Source organism: Giraffa tippelskirchi, chromosome 2 (assembly GCF_054371585.1).
Source record: "Giraffa tippelskirchi isolate mGirTip1 chromosome 2, T2T-mGirTip1v1.2.pri, whole genome shotgun sequence".
In the NCBI taxonomy this organism is placed as follows: domain Eukaryota; kingdom Metazoa; phylum Chordata; class Mammalia; order Artiodactyla; family Giraffidae; genus Giraffa; species Giraffa tippelskirchi.
Window position 1 is genome coordinate 103,458,561 of NC_137276.1, and position 17,981 is coordinate 103,476,541.

At 41.5% G+C, this 17,981-nt stretch overlaps 1 protein-coding gene and 1 non-coding gene across 8 annotated transcripts in view; one reads left to right on the forward strand and one right to left on the reverse strand.

Moving 5' to 3' along the window:
• The window catches only part of NEK11 (NIMA related kinase 11), a 278,952-nt gene that overhangs the window by 18,632 nt on the left and 242,339 nt on the right, over positions 1-17,981 (reverse strand). The window lies entirely within an intron of this gene.
• LOC145540008 (U6 spliceosomal RNA) lies at positions 3,248-3,351 on the forward strand. Its single transcript, XR_014078141.1, has one exon. It is a non-coding gene; the product is annotated as a U6 spliceosomal RNA (small nuclear RNA).

The window sequence follows — 17,981 nt, forward strand, 5'->3', positions numbered from 1 at the left end:
TCTCAGCATCGTGTTTGTCTTAAGAGGAGGACACCAGCCTTGTCTGGGTTGGAGACTAGAAACTATAGTCTGTTTGGTAGTTTTCTGGGTTTGCTTGCCTATGTTTGCCTGACTCCTAATTCTGCATCAGCTAGAAGCCCCTCTGCTTAAATAAGCAGGAAACCTCTTTCCCTTCAATTTGGAAAATATTGTATTCTAGTTTTATCTGATGACCTAAGAAGTGACAAGCAAGCATAAACCTATGTTAATAATTTTCCCACCTTTTCTTTGTATCTGGGGCAGATATTGCAGAAATCATTTGGTGTGAAATGAAGTTTCGATTAGTTCTAAAGTATATTAGATATGTATAATCGGTAGTCTTGGGAAGAAACAGGAAGAATTAAATTGCAGGTTTTAGTTGAACTATATGAAACTGCCAGTTTTATAGGTTAAAAAAGTCAAATATTAGCAGTTTCATTTAGTCAACCTAGTTAGGATGTTTCAATTAAGATTTTCTTGACATAAGAAATATTAAGAGGTTTGACAGTGCTATTTGTGGAGGCTGAGTTGTCTCTTTAAAAAAAATTTTTTTTAATTAATTTATTTATTTTTGGCTGTGCTGCGTTTCTTTGCTGCTTGGGCTTTTCTCTAGTTCCAGCAAGCGGCTCCTACTCTCTAGTTGCAGTGCTTGGGCTTCTCATTGCGGTAGCTTCTCTTGTTGCAGAGCACGGGTTCTAGGGTGAGTGGACTCAGTAGTTGCAGTTCCTGGGCTCTAGAGCACAGACTCCATAGTTGCGGCGCATAGGTTTAGTTGCTCTGAGGCATGTAGGATCTTCTTGGATCTGGGATTGAACTCTTGTCTCCTGCTTTGGCTGGTGGATTCTTTACCACTGAGCCACCACAGAAGCCCTGAGTTGTTTCTTTTATCTGGGGATATTTTTTGGAAGTTGGGGCAAATGCTTTGAAGACTAGACCACCATCTTTCTATTCTAAGCAGGCAGGGGAACATGGGCTGTGGGAAGGTGAAGTTTGGTTACAGATTTAGGATGAATGTATGTGTCCTTGAAGGAAGCTTATAACCTTCTGAATCTGTGAAATATATAAATGGTGACACAGAAATATAGATAGTTGACACACAAATTAGAGTAAGTTTCTTTTCTACTTTCTTTCTACAGTCAGGTATAGTTAATACTTGAACTCTGATAGGAGTAAGAAAAGAAAATATTCCCCCTTCCCTACGTCAGCATCACTCTTTAGTTAGAATGAGAGGAGTGAAGTCAAAGTGAAGTGTAAGAATCTCTTGGTTAATTGTCACAGTCACACCTTAGGCCTGCTGTATTCCATGGCATGGTGGGCATAATTCTATGATAGGCCAAACTGCATTATGTTCTAATTATGTATTCAAGTGTGCTGGTCCAAGGGTCACACTTTCACTTGAAGGTAGGGGGTGCCTGCTAAGTTGCTTCAACTGTGTGACTCTTTGTGACCCTATGGACCACAGCCTGTCAGTCTCCTCTGTCTCTAGGCAAAACTGGAGTGGGGTGCCATTTTCTTCTCCAGGGGATCTTCCCGGCCATGTCTCTTGCATCTCCTGCATTGGCAGGCAGGTTCTTTACCACTAGCGCCACCTGGGGAGCCCTGACTCGAAGGTAGAGACCATGTCTTAATTGTGATGACGTGCCCAGTGTCTTCAAGGCAGCTTGGCAGACAGTTGGTGTCAGTAACTGCTATATGGCAAAATTTAAAATTTGTAGAACAAATGATGGCTTTTAGTAACTAATCACATTAACAAAAGTTGAAAATATTACATTAAAAATCTTTGTGGATTATGGAAACTAATTTGGCAATAAATATCAAGGGCCACATCCTATAAGCCAATAATTATAACAAAATATTATACCCTATGAACCAGTAATTACATTTATCTTCAGAAAGGCTTTGAAATTCAAAAACAGCATTCAGTAAAAAAAAAAATGATTATGACAACATTATGTACAAGTTGGAAAAACTGAAAACAACTTAAAAATCCAAGAGTAGGAAAATATTTTTTTGGAATATTTAATAACATTGGAAAATACTCAAGGAAGGAAGGGGAGAAAAATCATGACACATGTCCTGCTTTTGTTTTAAACTTAAAAAAAAACCTTTAAACTTAGCATCACGTTACAAAGATGTCCCAAGTATTAAAAATTCTGCCAAAGCAGTGTTTGTAATGGCTATAGAATTCCACTGGATATAAATACAATAAGTTATTAATTGTGTTTTATAAATGTATACAAGTTTCCCTGGCGGCTCAGTAGTAAAGAATCCACCTGCAATGCTGGAGATGAGGAGATGCAGGTTTGATCCCTGGGTCAAGAAGATTCCTTGGAGGAGGGCATGGCAACCCACTCCAATATTCTTGCCTGGAGAATCCCCATGCACAGAGGAGCCTGGCAGGCTACAGTCCATGGGGTCACAAAGAGTCGGACACGACTGAAGTGACTGAGCATGTACACATGTACACACACTAAAAATCACACATGGATGGGGTAAGATGCATATTGTCTGGCACCTTGTTTTTCTCATCTGACAACATTATCCAGAGAGCTTACCACAGAAGCACATGCAAAACTTCCTCAATTCATTTTTTGTGCCAGGATACTATTCCACTGCAGAGACATGCACTGATTTTTTCAAAACAACTTGTATTGATACTTTCAGCTATTTCTAGCCCTTTGCTATTAAATAGTCCTGTGACAGATACTTTTGACATATATTTCTGTGCATTTATGCAATTATATCTGTGGGAAAAATTCTGATACTGCTGGATCAAAGAAAATGTTCTTTTTAAGAACTCCAATAGACATTGGCAAATTGCGCTCCAAATTGTTACATCAATGAATGCTGTCTTGAACACTGCATAAGGGCACTTTTTCATTTAAAATAGAAATAATGGATGGAATATATTTGCATGGGTGTATCTGAAACAGAGCTGATGAGCTCGAGCAATGGCACGGTGCCGTGAAAACTAGGTCTTCCTCCTTCCTCCCCTACTCCCTTCCCACTCTCCTTTCCCTCCTTCTTGCCTTTTTTTTTTTCTTCCTTCCTTCCTTCTCCTTCTCTCCTTTCCCTCCCTCTTTCTTCCTTTCTTCCCTCCCTCCTGCCCTTCCCTTCTCCCTTCCCACCTTGTTACGGGAGGAGAGACATGCGGAAAATTAGAGTGAAGGTCATGTTCCAGTTAGAGAATTAGAAGAAAACAGGGAATGGGCTTAGCTGCAGCAGGGTGCTCCCTCTGGCAGGAGAGAGGCTGAAACTGGACCCAAACAGAGGAGGTCAGCGTGGCCCCTGCCTGAGGATGATATACAATTCTGTGAAGTATTCCATATGTTACAGTAACTGTGATGTGACGATGTGCTCACTAACCTTATTGTGGTGTGCTGGGCTAAGTCGCTTCAGTCATGTCTGACTGTTTGTGACCGAACGGACGGTAGCCTTCCAGGCTCCTCTGTTCAAAGGATTCTCCAGGCAAGGGCTGCCATTTCCTGCTCCAGGGATCTTCCTGACCCAGGGATTGAACCCGTGTCTCTTACATCTCCTGCACTGGCAGGCGGGTTCTTTATCACTTGCGCACCTGGGAAGCCTAATCTTATTGTGGTAATTGTGTCAAATCATGATGTACAAATCATCACACTGTACATGTTAAAAGATGAACTGAGGCATATTAAAAAATTTAAGAGTTTATTGAGCAAAAATAGATTTGAATAGAGTGGTGTTAGGTCACAAGTGGTGAGGGCCCTCCACTGATGGGAGCTCAGGAAGAGACTTTCTAGAAAAAAGGTGAAAGCGAAGTGAGCAAATGATTGATGATCGGCTTCAGCCTCAATCCTGATGGGTGGTTTGTGCTCAGCTGTCCTTTAGTTTTAATTTCGTAACCTTGAGGCATATACAAATTTAGATTTTGGCTTGCAGATGTCAGCCACAATAGCATTAGAGCCACATTGAACTCATGACCTACCGGCTTAATTAACTTAGTGTATACCTTAACCTTAACAACATTGCATGTCAAATGTATCTTGAGAAAGCAGGAATGAAACTTGGAAGCAGACTGTTACAGGGAATACAGTACATAGAAATGAATCTGCAGTATGGGCAACCTGGGTGGGGCAATTTGAATGTGTCTCATTTTCCTGGGCACAGAAAGGATTCACGGAGGATCCTTGTTAAGATGCAGATTCTGATTCTGCACGTCTAGGGTGAGGCCTGAGGTTCTGCATTTCTGATGGGCTTGCAGGTGACACTTATGTGACTGATCTGGGATCACACTTTTAGGAACAGCACTTAGTTGACAAAGCCTCCTGCCAGAAACCACAGGCAGCAGCAGTAGCAATCAGTGGGGAGGGGGTGAGCATTACTGTTAGAGGCAGGAATGCCCCTGCAAATGTTACAAGGTGACAACGAAATGACAGGCTCAGCCTGTCACTGCTACTTCATCCACCAGCTCCAGTCGGGCCCACCACAGCAAGAGGACCAAACAAATGCTGCATGAAACCTATGCTTACTTCTCCCACTCCTACAGGAACCCTTACCTTTAAATCAGATCATATTCTATTTGCTTCATCTCCAGAAGTCAATAATAACTTCTGTCACAGAGTCCTTCAGTATTTCCTTGATTCAAGTTATACCTGGTGTCGCTGACTCTGTCCAGGGTTTAAGCGACAATCGCTTGCCTTTGGTTCAGTCTGCCCACAGCCTGCAGCTGGAGGGACAGAGGCCCTGCCTGTTACTTTCTTCATGGGATGAGAAGAACACAATAGAACTACTGCCCGAAGGCCCAGAATTAACATGTGGCCTTACAGCACTACACTTCCCCTGGATTGGGCTACTTGAAAACTTCTCTATAACCTCCCCATATTCCACCAAGATATTTTCTGAAGTGTTAGATTCGGCAAAGCTAAGGGTGCGAATATATGTTTAGGAACCAGGATACTGCTATATTTAAATCTTCCTGTGTGATTGTTTCCTTGCCATCAATCCTTGTAAATCAAGAGGAGTTTAAATGCTAACTTCAAATATTCACAAGCTGCAGTTGACAGGAACATTTTTCACCTCCCTGATCCAAGCAGACAATGTATGATGCTGGCGGGCTAGCTGTTAGCTCTCTCAGCTTCTGCGCAAGGATAGGGAACACACACACACACACACACACACACACACACACACACACATGCTGTACAAACAAGAGCTCTGGTTTGAAGCCTTAGGGAAACTAGCTAATGCTTGCTCTCCTTCTCAAAACATAATCAAGAGGACAAGACTCAAATAAGCACAGGTCTTAAGAACTTTGTCACCTGATGAAGCTGTTAAATGTATCCTCTGTGTTTATTTATACTCAGAAAAGTATTTGCATCTAAGAAATAGGTTCTGTGTGAGTGAATGGTATATTCTTCCAAAGCCTGGCAGATGCTCAGGGTCAGCTTTCTGAGTAATAGACACAAATTAAGGATCCATGAGAAAAATTTCTAACATGCTTGTATTCACTTTAAATTTTGCTCTAATTAAGGATCATTAAAATATATGATGGTTAGCAATTAGGTTGTTTTTATGCTTGATTCATGATTTCATTTGCATTAAAAAGTTTTGAGTAGAAAATCAGAGAGGCATAATGTTTCCTTCATTTTTCAAGAAATTAGGATGTATAAACTGTATGTTTATAATAACCACAAAATGATTATCTACCCAGTGTACAAAAGAAAACAGACAACTTTTTGAGAGTTATCTTTACATATAAACACATCAAAAGCCATACAGATCTTTCTGCCTTTGTATGGATGATTAAAAAGAAATATGAAATGGGAGCTTAGAGAAAGGCTTGTTTCAGGACCATTGAATGTCAAGACTCTTTTCACCAAGGATGCTGAAGGAACTGCTCCGGTTTCACAGAGGAACAAGAAGTGCATAACCCTGGTCTGCTCCAAGGACACCTTTGTCATGTGTGTGCTCGCCGGCTGCACCAGTTTCAAAACTATTGCCTCTGTTTCAAACCCACTCTTCCCTACTTGCATTGGAATGCTGAGCCCACATCTCTGCTGCCCATATTTTCCCTTTGCCAGCAGCTTTCTATTAGGCTCCGCCAGAAGGGGGTGCCAGAGAGAGACAGGTGAGCAGGAGAACTTCCCTCCCATCCCTGTGAATGTCAGGCTGACCCACTCCCCCAGCAGCCAGTGAATTCACTTCTGGTTTCTCCGACCTATCCAACCTTCCTGTAACCCCTCAGAGACCCCAGCACAAGAGGCTGGCACCCTCTTTTTCTGCAACCTGGGTACCACACTACGGGGTCCCTCTGCAGGCTCAGAGCCATCAGCACGAGTGACCCAGCAGTCCCCTCCTGAATGTCTGAGTCTCTGTGCCCAGGGCCCCTCCTCCAGGCTTCTGAGTTTTCATATCCCAATCTCTTCCTCCTACTCTTCCGACCTTGGTGGCAACCATTTCCTGCACTTGCTACTCTGAGATATTCCAGTATCCCCTCTGTCTTCTTGGCTCCCAACTCAGTATTACACTCCCTCCACTAGAACAGGGCTTTCTCCCAACAGGCCCTGCCTATGGACAAGCTGGTGGAGAGGCTGGGCAGGGGTCCTTCCCAAGATGTGTTCTCTGAACACAGAAGACGTCCTTATGTGATCTGTTGTGTGATTTGATATTAAATCAGCTATAGGTCAAGCTACCTGGCCCTTACCAAGGCATCAGAGATGAGCGCAAGAAAAAGTTGTTCTGTGATCTTCTACCTCCATCCACTGCTACCCACGTTTAACAGGAAATGGGAATGAATAGGCTGTGAGGTGGTAATTACAGAATTCTACAACAACTTCCTCAGTGTACACACACTCACAAGCAGGTTTACACACTCATGAACATACACTCAGACACCACACCATACACACTTTTTCACCATTTCTTCAGCAAGAAATTAAAGCAATGAGAGGGATTTCCAGAGAAATCTGGAGAGCCAAAACCAGAACACCAGGTGTGGTTTGTTGTTGTTTTAGTTGCCAAGTCATGTCCAACTCTTTACCACCCCAAGGACTGTAGCCAGCCAGGCTCCCCTGTTCATGTGGTTAGATGAAGAGAATTCTATGTCATTAGCAGAATAAATGCCAGCAATGTTGGGGGGTTGCAGTTGACATTTATTTCCCTATACAGTGGACTAAAAAGTAAATGCACCTTAATTTGAAATAGTTTTAAGTGAGTGGGAAAATTCTCAGTAATTCATTTACTGTTAGGAAAAGCATAATGCTAAAGTGCTGCTTGTTCAGATGTCAACCCAGGAGGCAACACTCTACCTGGAACTTTGCACTGAAACACTCCTGTTGTTGCAGGAGGCAGTCGTGTGCGGCACGAGTCTTGCTCAGGCAAGTTCCCAAGAACCTTTCGTTCATGCTGCTTTAACACAGCAAGATTGCACACATGGAAACACTGTGTGAAGGTTGTCAGGTATGTTGCTTTGTCTACAACAGTGAGGAGTGGAAATAACTCCTGAATCTTGTCCATTTCTCTTGTCTCTCATTTTTTGTCTTCCTATTTGAACCATCCTGGAACAGGCACACGTGAGCACCATAGGGGTCCTGAGACTATTGGCTGAATCACATTTGCCCCTAGTCAAGGTTGGAAGGGATCAACTCGAGTTTGTGGTGCTTGTTACAGATGTAGAAGCTACAGTCATAGGCTGAGTTGGCTGAACATTCATTTGAAAAATATTCAATCTCTTCTAGAGAGACAGTGGCAGGCTACGAGCAGATTCTTCAGAGGAAGGATCCCTGCAGCCCATACCTGCCCGGATCCCACACTGCCCGGAAGTTGCTAGATCAGTCCTCAGGATCCCTGGATTCTAGGTCTGCTCTGTCCACAGGCTGAGGCTTAGAGGACCTTCCTGTCATCTGCAGAGTGAGCTCAAAGCTATACTGCATGTCCTCAAGACTAAATATCAATAGGTTACAGAGATGCTTCACTGTCTTGACGGCATGAGAACCGTTTCAGTTTCACAGTCTGGGGAGCGCACATGCCCACACAGTCCGTTCCGGTCAGCATCTAGTATTACACACGGTGGTTGGACACAGGCATCAGTGTGGCAGGCGGTGCTGCTGATGTGCAGTGGGGGAGGGGACCCTGGATGCTCATCACAGACATGACTGCAATTAACCCTTCTCCTGTGTCCCAGACCCTGGACCTAATTACCTCAGACAATGACAGGCGTTGTTATCCACGTTCACAGATGATGAGGTTAAATCTCAAAGAGGTAAAGCTGTGGCTCAAGATCATAGAGCTGTTTCATGGCAAAAAGTCAGAGTTTATATCCAGGTCCCCTTCTCAGGGCAATCACAAAGCCCCGTCTGACTCCCTCTCTCCCCACTCAATATTAGGCTTTAGGTGCCTTTTCTCAGGTGATTACAATTTTACAGGCAAAACTCATAACTCCTTGGGTGACAGTGACCTGGTTATCATATTATGATAGGTTAGTATTTTCCTAAGATAAACCAGCCAGTTCTTTAAAATAAAAAGTAAGTTTAAAACCTCTCTGGCCTTTGTGGGCATCCATTGAATTGGCCAGTGGTTTACCACTGTTGCTATGTCCTCCTCTTCTCCAGTACATCTATCCCTGGACCTTACTGATTTGCATGCACCAAACATTTGCAGGAACTGTACTCTTCATGCTGGTCTCCAGTGTTCCTTCTAAGTGACAAACATCTGCCACCTTAGCGCATTCTTTTTCTTGCATAACAGTGCATTTTCCTAAACAGGATTTACTCATCACTATTCAGCCAACAACTTGGAGCGCAACAGTGGGCTTCTATGTGCTTGATCGAATTTAGGTCAAAAGTCATAAGAAACAAATGAGAGTAGGCAACATTATCTTTCCCATTTTATGAAGCAGGAAAGGGATGCCCAGAAAACTCAGCAAGTCACTCAAAACTACAGAGCAGGTAAGTCACAGAGTTGATCTGGAAGTTCCAGCCAAATTTCCAGGGCTGACACAGTTCCCAACACATGTAAACAGAGCTTGAGGGATCCCCAGAACCCCACTGTACACAGAAGAATTTGTGGAAGAAGGAAAATAGTTAACAGGGCTAGTGGTATTTCCTTCCCTCCAACCTTGGTATAGGAAGAAGCTCTGTGGTCCTCAGACTATGGAGCTAGATGCAACGGCTGGGCTGTCAGTATTTACAGACATTCCATCAGGGGTGCTGACAAAAGCAGCTTAAAGAAATCAAACATCATTCTCAAGCACAGTTTGGAAGATACAAACTGCTTGAGATGCCCCATTATGTTGTTACACAACTCCTATATTTTCTGTATTCGTCATTTTCTTCCTGCACAGATACAGACTGTACTTCCTTCTACTGATGTGCAGAAACAGCCAAGAAACATCCTGCTGCAGTTGACACTCAAAAGGTGCAAATATGCCAGAGCCTCTGACATTGCTTTTCACTTTTAAGTTTGAAAGAATATGTGTCATGTTCAAAGTAAAAGTTAAAAATTAAAAACAATGAGATGCAAGATATAAAAAACAATACAACATTTAGAATGTAATAGCAAGATGTTCATCAGTGAATTTGTCTATGAAATTTCTCCCCATTTAGTCCTGAGAAGTCATCTTTGAGGCCCCACTGTCTCCTATGAACACCTCGCATCAAGCCTCACATGAAAGCCCTGCTCCTTACTGCAGCCCTATTTGCTATTCAGAGAAAACAGACCTCTGATTGTCTGAAAACTGCCCTTAAAGCCCATTCTCCTTAAGTCTAATCACAGTCCACCCAAGGGATTACTATAGATGAGTGAGTGATTTTTCAGAGACTTGGGGACACCAGAAGGAAGAAACTCATTTGTTTATGTTCCCATATTTCATTCATTCATCCACTCACTCATCCTTTTGTACTCATTGAGTACCTCATCTTTGTGCCAAGGAATCAAAGCATCCTGTTTAAATCACCTCCGTATCTTTTATCCATGGACAAATGCAATAAGGAAGTCATATAATCATATCTGCCTTTCGAAACACACTGTTTCACCCTCACATTTCTGAATGTGAGGGGAGTTTTCTTTATAATGCTCTTTAGGCTGTCTGGCAAAAACCTTCTGTTAATTTACTCACCACCTTCCACTTAGGCAGATATTTGTGTCATACAAACACATGCACAAATTACAGAGCACTTCTCTTATACCCAAATAACCTAGTCTATGAAGAATCTTGGTATGATTTGAGGGGTACTGAAACCTCATTGTCTGGAAGCTGTGTTTAATGAGGACTGTTTCCTGGGTTTTCTTTCTTGTTTGATGGGGTCTCATAACAAGCATCATGGTGTCCATGCTTCTGATTGTGGGAGATCAATGTTAGCCTGCATTTCAACTAGGAAATGACTCTTTTATGAATTTTTAAAGTAATCCAAGTAGCAATTTCAGAGACTAACTTTCTGTTGCTTTGGTTTCCCAAAAAAATTCAATTAGGAAAGAATGTATACCAGTGAATTTTAAAATGTTTTTCCCAATTCCATAGCAGGTAAAATATTCACAGGGACCAAGAGTCCTAATATTCCAGAAAGTTACAGGCAAGCAAATAGCAAAAAGCATTCTGGAGGAATTAAGTAGCACCTAGCATTTTACAGAATGCATAGAGGAAGTATGAGTTACAAAAACTAGCCAATAGTGACTGTACTTAAGTTGAATCTTACTAATCATTAGCAGCTAATATGGAGAAGGAAATGGCAACCCACTCCAGTGTTCTTGCCTGGAGAATCCTGTGGACAGAGGAGCCTGGTGGGCTGCCGTCTATGGGGTCGCACAGAGTCAGACACGACTGAAGCGACTTAGCAGCAGCAGCTAATATAATTAAGTTTTACAAATTGTTAAAGGGTTCTGATACAAAGAATAGGTCATCTCAGTCCAGAATAGAGTGGGACATGCAGAAGACCACCAGCAAAATATGTGCCATACAAGGAGGAGAAAAAGCTGGACCAGACTGGACAAGTCATGCGGCAGAAGGGTAATTGTCAAGTCCTAGGGAAGGAGGTGGAAATTTGTTGTGCTCACTCTATCTTGTCCTCTGCACCCCTGCATTTAGCCATCAGATTTCTTCATTCATAAACTGTTCACATGCCAAAAGGTAAAGTTGATCACACTCCACAAATACTTGAGAGACCTTTAGACAGTTCTGCATTAAGAAAACACGCCATGCTTTAATATGTCAAGACTTTCTTGGTTATTACAGATACATAATATGATAAGGCTTATATGGAAAAGGCCTGAACACGGGCAAACCAACCCAGCAGAATCCCTTCCTGAAGTCTGAAGAGGCTCCACCTTGAGTTACTTAAGTTGGGTGGCCTGCTTTTCTTAGAACATCTAAACTAGTGATTGTACTTCAACATTTCTTGATTAGGAGTTGACCATAAAAATAGAAAGTCAAACACAGTTAGTTAATTAATTCATGGCAGTAGAGAAACACACTCATCAAATCAGCCAAGGGCATCCCTGTCATTTATTCCTCAGGGACTTCAAATCAAAATCTGTCTTCAGTTTTGCTCTTAAGACTTCTTCAAGGGTCACATATTTTTAATAAAAAAAAAATGTAAGAAGGAAACATTTAATTCTAATTAAAGTCAACAGATTGTAAATCTTCTCTAAGTACTTCTAGTCTTACTTTTAAGTCAAGTTAAACCCCTTAGAAGACTATGTGGTCTAGTTCATCATAGACCATCACCAAAAGAAGCCACCTCTATGAACTTCCCATCTGCCTTTCCTGCATAAAGATTGTTGAGGATGTGACATCCCTCCATATGCTCTATATGAAAGTAAACACAAAAGCTCTGTCTTCCCTGAGGAACCAGTAACAGTCACATTCTTGCTAATGAGAACTAGTAACTGTATCATGTTTCTCTGTTTTGACTTGGTTTCCCAGAAGCTCAGGACCACACTTCACACTCGGTCATAGCAACAATAGTTACACTTTGACTACCCCTCACATCTCTCTGATCTTCATTTTCTACATATATTATTTTATTAGGTTTATTGCATATTTCATTTAATGTAAAAATGAATTAAATAAACTTCTCTCAGGTGTTAGAGGTAAGCTCTGATCAACACAACATGCTATTCACGTGTGTCAGCTGGTAGTCTGATTTGCAGATCCCTTTAACAGAGAGTTAGAGAATCAATTTTTAAGTAAAATTTCAGTCTCTCAAAGACAAAGACTGTGTCTCATTTCTCTCTTCACTCCATTTTTCTCTGCAAACAGCAGGGTCTACTGAAGGCAATAAGGACTAACACTGCTGATTGAGGGCTGGGTCCATATTTCTTAGAATTTGATGTAAACTGGGACTGGAACTTGGCTCCAAAGTAGGAGGTGCAGGATTAGAAGATAAGTAGAGAAGGTTTTAAATTTCCGTGGTGAGAACTCCTCTGATCTCATAGAGTTGGGGAGACTTGTGGAAATCTGGTGCATGATTACAAGCTGTCCTGAGGCTCCCGCATCAAGGGCCTGGTGGAGTTCCAGAGAGTCTGGCAGCACTGCAGCAGCAGGGACAACCATGGCCTAATGGAAAATTGTCCAAGACAAATGACTTGAACAAGAGACAAGGGAGACAGAGCCTGTGCCTGGGCAGCAACCTATGCCTCTGTAACCTACTTTCTCTCACCTGCCCCGCTCTCCTCAAATCTCAGCTGGTTCTCTGCTTTTCTCTATGATGTACATCGTAATTTCCTGGGATTGGAACACTGCTGTTGAAAAATACATTAGAAAATAATCCTTTCTTCCCTCCTCTTGTGAGATGATGCAAAGGCAGAGGCACCCTGCCTTTTCCGAAATCTCTTTTTGTCGGTTTCATTTCTGCCCTGATATTGATGAGAGTGCACAGTTTGACAAGAGTGAGACGGGAATACATGAGCTCAGCTTCCTGCCTGTGTTGCCATCCAAGCTGGGTCTTTAACTGAGCAGGGCTCCAAAGCCATGAAAATCAGAACAGCAAAACAGAGGCTGAGAAGTCTCTGGTGTGCTTGAGAAAATCTATTCCTATGTCCAGCATGATTAGTCTATGGAGAGACCTGGCTGATGAGCTGAAAAGATAACTGTGCTTATAGATTAGAAGAATTAATATTAAAATACACTACCCAAGGCAATTTATAGATTCAGTGTGATTCCTATTGCATTCCAATGGCATTTTTCATAGAACTAGAACAAATAATATAAACAATGTGTTTGGAAACACAAAAGATTCCAAATAGGCAAAACAATCTTTAGAAAAAAGAACAAAGCTGGAGGTATCATGCTCTCTGATTTCAAACTACACTACAAAGTTGCAATAATCAAAACAGTATGGTATTGGCATGAAAACAGACACATTGATCAATGAAATAGAATAGAGAGCCCAGAACCTATACTTATGTGGTCAATTAATCTACAATAAACATGGCAAGAATACAGAATGGAGAAAAGACATCCTCTTCAGTAAACAGTGTTGGGAAAACTCAGTAGCTACATTTAAAAGAATCAAACTGAACTGCATTCTCATACTATATACAAAAATAAACTCCAAATGGATTAAAGACTTAAATGTGAGACCTGAAATCATGAAACTTCTAGAAGAAAACATAGGCAGTTTTTCTTTGACATTGATCTTAGCAAGCAATTTTTTTTGGATTTATGTTCTCAGGCAAGGGAAACAAAAGCAAAAATAGTCAAATGGGATAACCCCAAACCAAAAAGCTTTTGCACAGTGAAGGAAACTATCTACAAAATGAAAAGACATCTACCGAATGGAGAAGATAATCACGAATCACATATAGAATAAGGTTGAAAGTGAAAGTGTTAGTTGCTCAGTCATACCCAACTGTTTGTGACCCCATGAACTGAAGGCCACCAGGTTCTTCTGTCCATGGAATTTTCCAGGCAAGAATACTTGAGTGGGTAGGCATTCCTTTTTCCAGGATATCTTCCTGATCCAAGGATTGAACCCAGGTCTCCCATAGTACAAGCAGATTCTTAACCATCTGAGCCACCAGGGAAGCCCAAAATGAAAGTGTTAGTCACTCAGTCTTGTCTAACTCTTTGTGACCTCATGGACTGTAGTCTTTTAGTCTTCTATGTTCATGGAATTATCCAGGCAAGAATACTGGACTGTGTAGCCATTCCCTTCTCCAAGGGATCTTCTCAGCCCAGGGATCAAACCCAGGTCTCCTGCATTGCAGGCAGATTCTTTACTATCAGAGCCACCAGGGCCTGGTGGTTAATAATATTATTAAGAGGTTAATATCCAAAATATACAAAGAACTCATACAACCCAATATCAAAAAACAAACAACCTGATTAAGATATGGGCAGAGAACCTGAATAGACATTTTTCTAAAGAAGACATACAGATGGCCAACAGACACATGAAAAAAATGCTCAACATCACTAATCATCAGGGAAAATACAATTCAAAACCACAATGAGACATCACCTCACACTCAAAATGGCTATTACCAAAAAGAAATAACAAGTGTTGGTGAGAATGTGGAGAAAAGGGATCCCTCGTACAGTGTTGGTGGGACTACAACTATCAATAGCAGTATGAGGTTCCTCATAAAACTGAAAATAGAACTACCATATGATCTGGCAATTTTACTACTGTGTATTTACCTGAAGAAAACAAAACACTAATTCTAAAAGATATATGCATCTATGTTCACTGCAGCATTAATTACAAATCAAGATATGAAAATGACCTAAGGGTCAGTGGATAGATGAATGGATAAAGAAGATGTTTATACATATATATATATATAAACATATATATTATATGCATTTTCCATATATATATATATATATATATATATATAATGAAACATTACCCTGCCATAGAAAATAAGGAAATCTTGTCATTTGCAAAAACATGGATAGATTTTCCTTGAGGATATTATGCAAAGTGAAATAAATCAGATGAAGAAAGACAAATAACATGTAATTTCACTTATATGTGGAATCTAAAAAACAAAACAAGTGAAGAAATGTAACAAAACAGAAACAGACTTATGGATACAGAGAATAAGCAGGTGGCTGCCAGGCAGGAGGGGGCAGGAGGGATGAGTGAAATAGGTGAGGAAGGTTAAGAGGTACAAACTTTCAGTTACAAGAGAAATGACCCACAGGGATGAAATGTAGGGCACTGGGAATATAGTCAATAGCTATGTAATAACTTTGGTGACAGATGGTGACTAGACTTATCACGGTGATCATACTGTAATGTATAGAAATATCAAATCACTATGCTGTGCACCTGGAACTAACAGAGTGTTATAGGTCAATTATACAACAAACTCATAGAAAAACAGTCCAGATTTGTGATTATCCAAGATGGGGGAAGAGATAACTGGATGAAGGCAGTCAAAAGGTACAAACTACCAGTTATAAGATAAATAAGTACTGGGATGTAACATACAACATGAGAAATATAATTAACATTACTGTATGTTGTTATGAAAGTCATTAAGAATTCTCATCACAGGGAAAGAAAATTTCTTTTTCTTTTTTGTATCTGTAAGAAATGATGGATGTCCACTAAACATATTATAGTCATTATTTCATGATGTATGTAAGTCAAATCATTATTCTGTATACTTTAAATTTATCCAGTGCTGTATGTAGGTCAATTATGGGGCTTCCCTGGTGGCTTAGGGGTAAAGAATCTGCCTGCCAATGCAGGAGACACAAGTTTGATCCCTGGGTCGGGAAGATTCCCTGGAGAAGGAAATAGCAACCCACTCCAGTATTTTTGCCTGGAAAATCCCATGGGCAGAGGAGCCTGGCAGGCTACAGTCCATGGGGTTGCAAAGAGTAGGACACGACTTAGCGACTAACAATGACAACAACAATGCAGGTCAATTCTAATTCAATAAAACTGGAAAAAAAACCTTTTTGTAAAGAATTTGATTACGTAAATGTACAGTTTTGAAGGCATTCAAGAGTCTAATTAGTAACTCATTGTCTATTCAAATGTTTTAAACTGATACCTAGCCAATTGAAATAAATGGGGTCTTTTGAATGAAAAAAGTGATGAGTATCAAAACTCAACAAACACAGCAATAAATGTAAGACTTTCTCCTTAACCTGTGGTTTCTGGTGGTGCTTAGGATCTTTAGCACTGAACAAACTGTAGATATTTCAAAATAATATAGGAACAGCTGTGTTAATTCACTCAATTTTATCACAAACATACTTAATTGTTTCAAAATAATGCCTATTGCCTCCAGCTAGGAGAAATACAAGTTTACTATAATTCAGGCATGGTCTTACTGGGAATCAAAGACATGGAACATATTTGATTTATGGCGCAAGGAAGAAAAAAACTTAAACAAAGTAGAGTAACCAGGAGACACCAGGAAGACTGTAAAAGCCTCGGTTCATGAATATGAACATGCCCCAGAAGTCCTTGAATTTGTGCCTCCTGACCCGCAACCATGGACATATGTTCTGTGGTTGACAATAGCTAACGGGCCTCTTTAGGATCATTTGCTTGGAAGCAGGATTTCAAATCTGTAAAAAAAATTTTGTGAAAAACTTAAAAGAACAAGCGTTTTCATAGTCAATTAAAAACCAGCTCATAAGTCACGGCAACTGGAAGGTCAGGAAAGAGGTGTGAGCAGGGAGGCTCCTAGCTTTTGCTGAGTGTCTGCTGAGTACTAAGCAGAGTGCTGTTGATACCCATGCTAATGATGCCCCCATTTCACAGGTGCAGAAACTGAGGCTGGAGGCAAAGGGACTCACCTGAGACCACAGAGTAAGAAGTAGAGCCAAGTTGTGAACTCAGATTGTTCAGATTCTAAAAATCACTTTCTGTTCATTTCAGCAATTTACCTCTGATGTTGCCCACTGTTACTGAAATAGGACAGATGGAAACTTCAGTAGGTACACACACACACACATACAGACACACACACACACACACACACAAACACACAAGTCTCCAAAAAAAAAAACAGGTACAGAAGACTTCTGGGGGTAAGATGAGATCCTGAGGACACAGAAGTGAGCAGAAGCCTCAGAAAAAGGAAAGGCTACAGCCCTGGCCTGAGAATGTTTTTTGTTCCCAAAAAAAGGGAGGAAAGCAACAGATGCCAGAAAATGGGGAGGAATGTGGAATTGGAGACCCCTGGGGGGGTGCAGTGGTCACTGGTCTGTACCTCAGGATCCCTTGTCAGGAATGAATTCTAGTTCCCCAGCAGTGGGGGACATCCCTTCCACCCACCAACAATGTTGCAGGCAGGGCCACCCCGGCTTGAGCATAGTCCATTCCCTTAGATAAGGCCTTGCTGAGTGGTACCCCATCCTGGCTTATCCCTCTGCCCAGTTTCCTGCCCTCCCCCACATGTGTGGATCCAGGGAGGTGCCACACCCACCCCCCACCAGGAAAGCTTTCTGTAGGAAAATCATCTCAGAGCAGGAAAGTTATCTCACTGCTTTCCAGTGAGTCTACCTGCAACAGGAAGTGAAAGAACATTTTTAACAACAGGGATGCCTAGTGACTATTTGAAGTTGCATAAGCCCTTATGACATGAAGCCTTTACCACTAGCCTCCAAATAGTCAGCAAAGGTCCAATGCCTTCATAGATGATTTGGTGAGTAAGGATGTGAAGGAAAATAAAGAATAAAGAACATAGATCTTCAATCTAAGCCAACATGGCATAGAATGGAGGCAACAGAGAAGAAGATATTATCTCGGAAAGAGTGTGAACTACCACACGGGCTGAGGACTTGAGCCAGAACTTCCCAGACCCTTGAGGGGCAGGACAAGCTGGCTGACATGTGGGTTACATCTATGAGGCTGAACTGTGCCTTCAAAGAGAGGGGAAAGTCATTTCTGGTGCAGGCAACAGATGTAACAGGTCCACTTGAGGGAGGAGGCACCATCTGGGCAGTGCAAGGGCCACTCCATTCCTGTGGAGGAGATGAGCTGCTCTTCTGAACTGAACTTCCTGGGTGTTGGCTCCACTTGGGC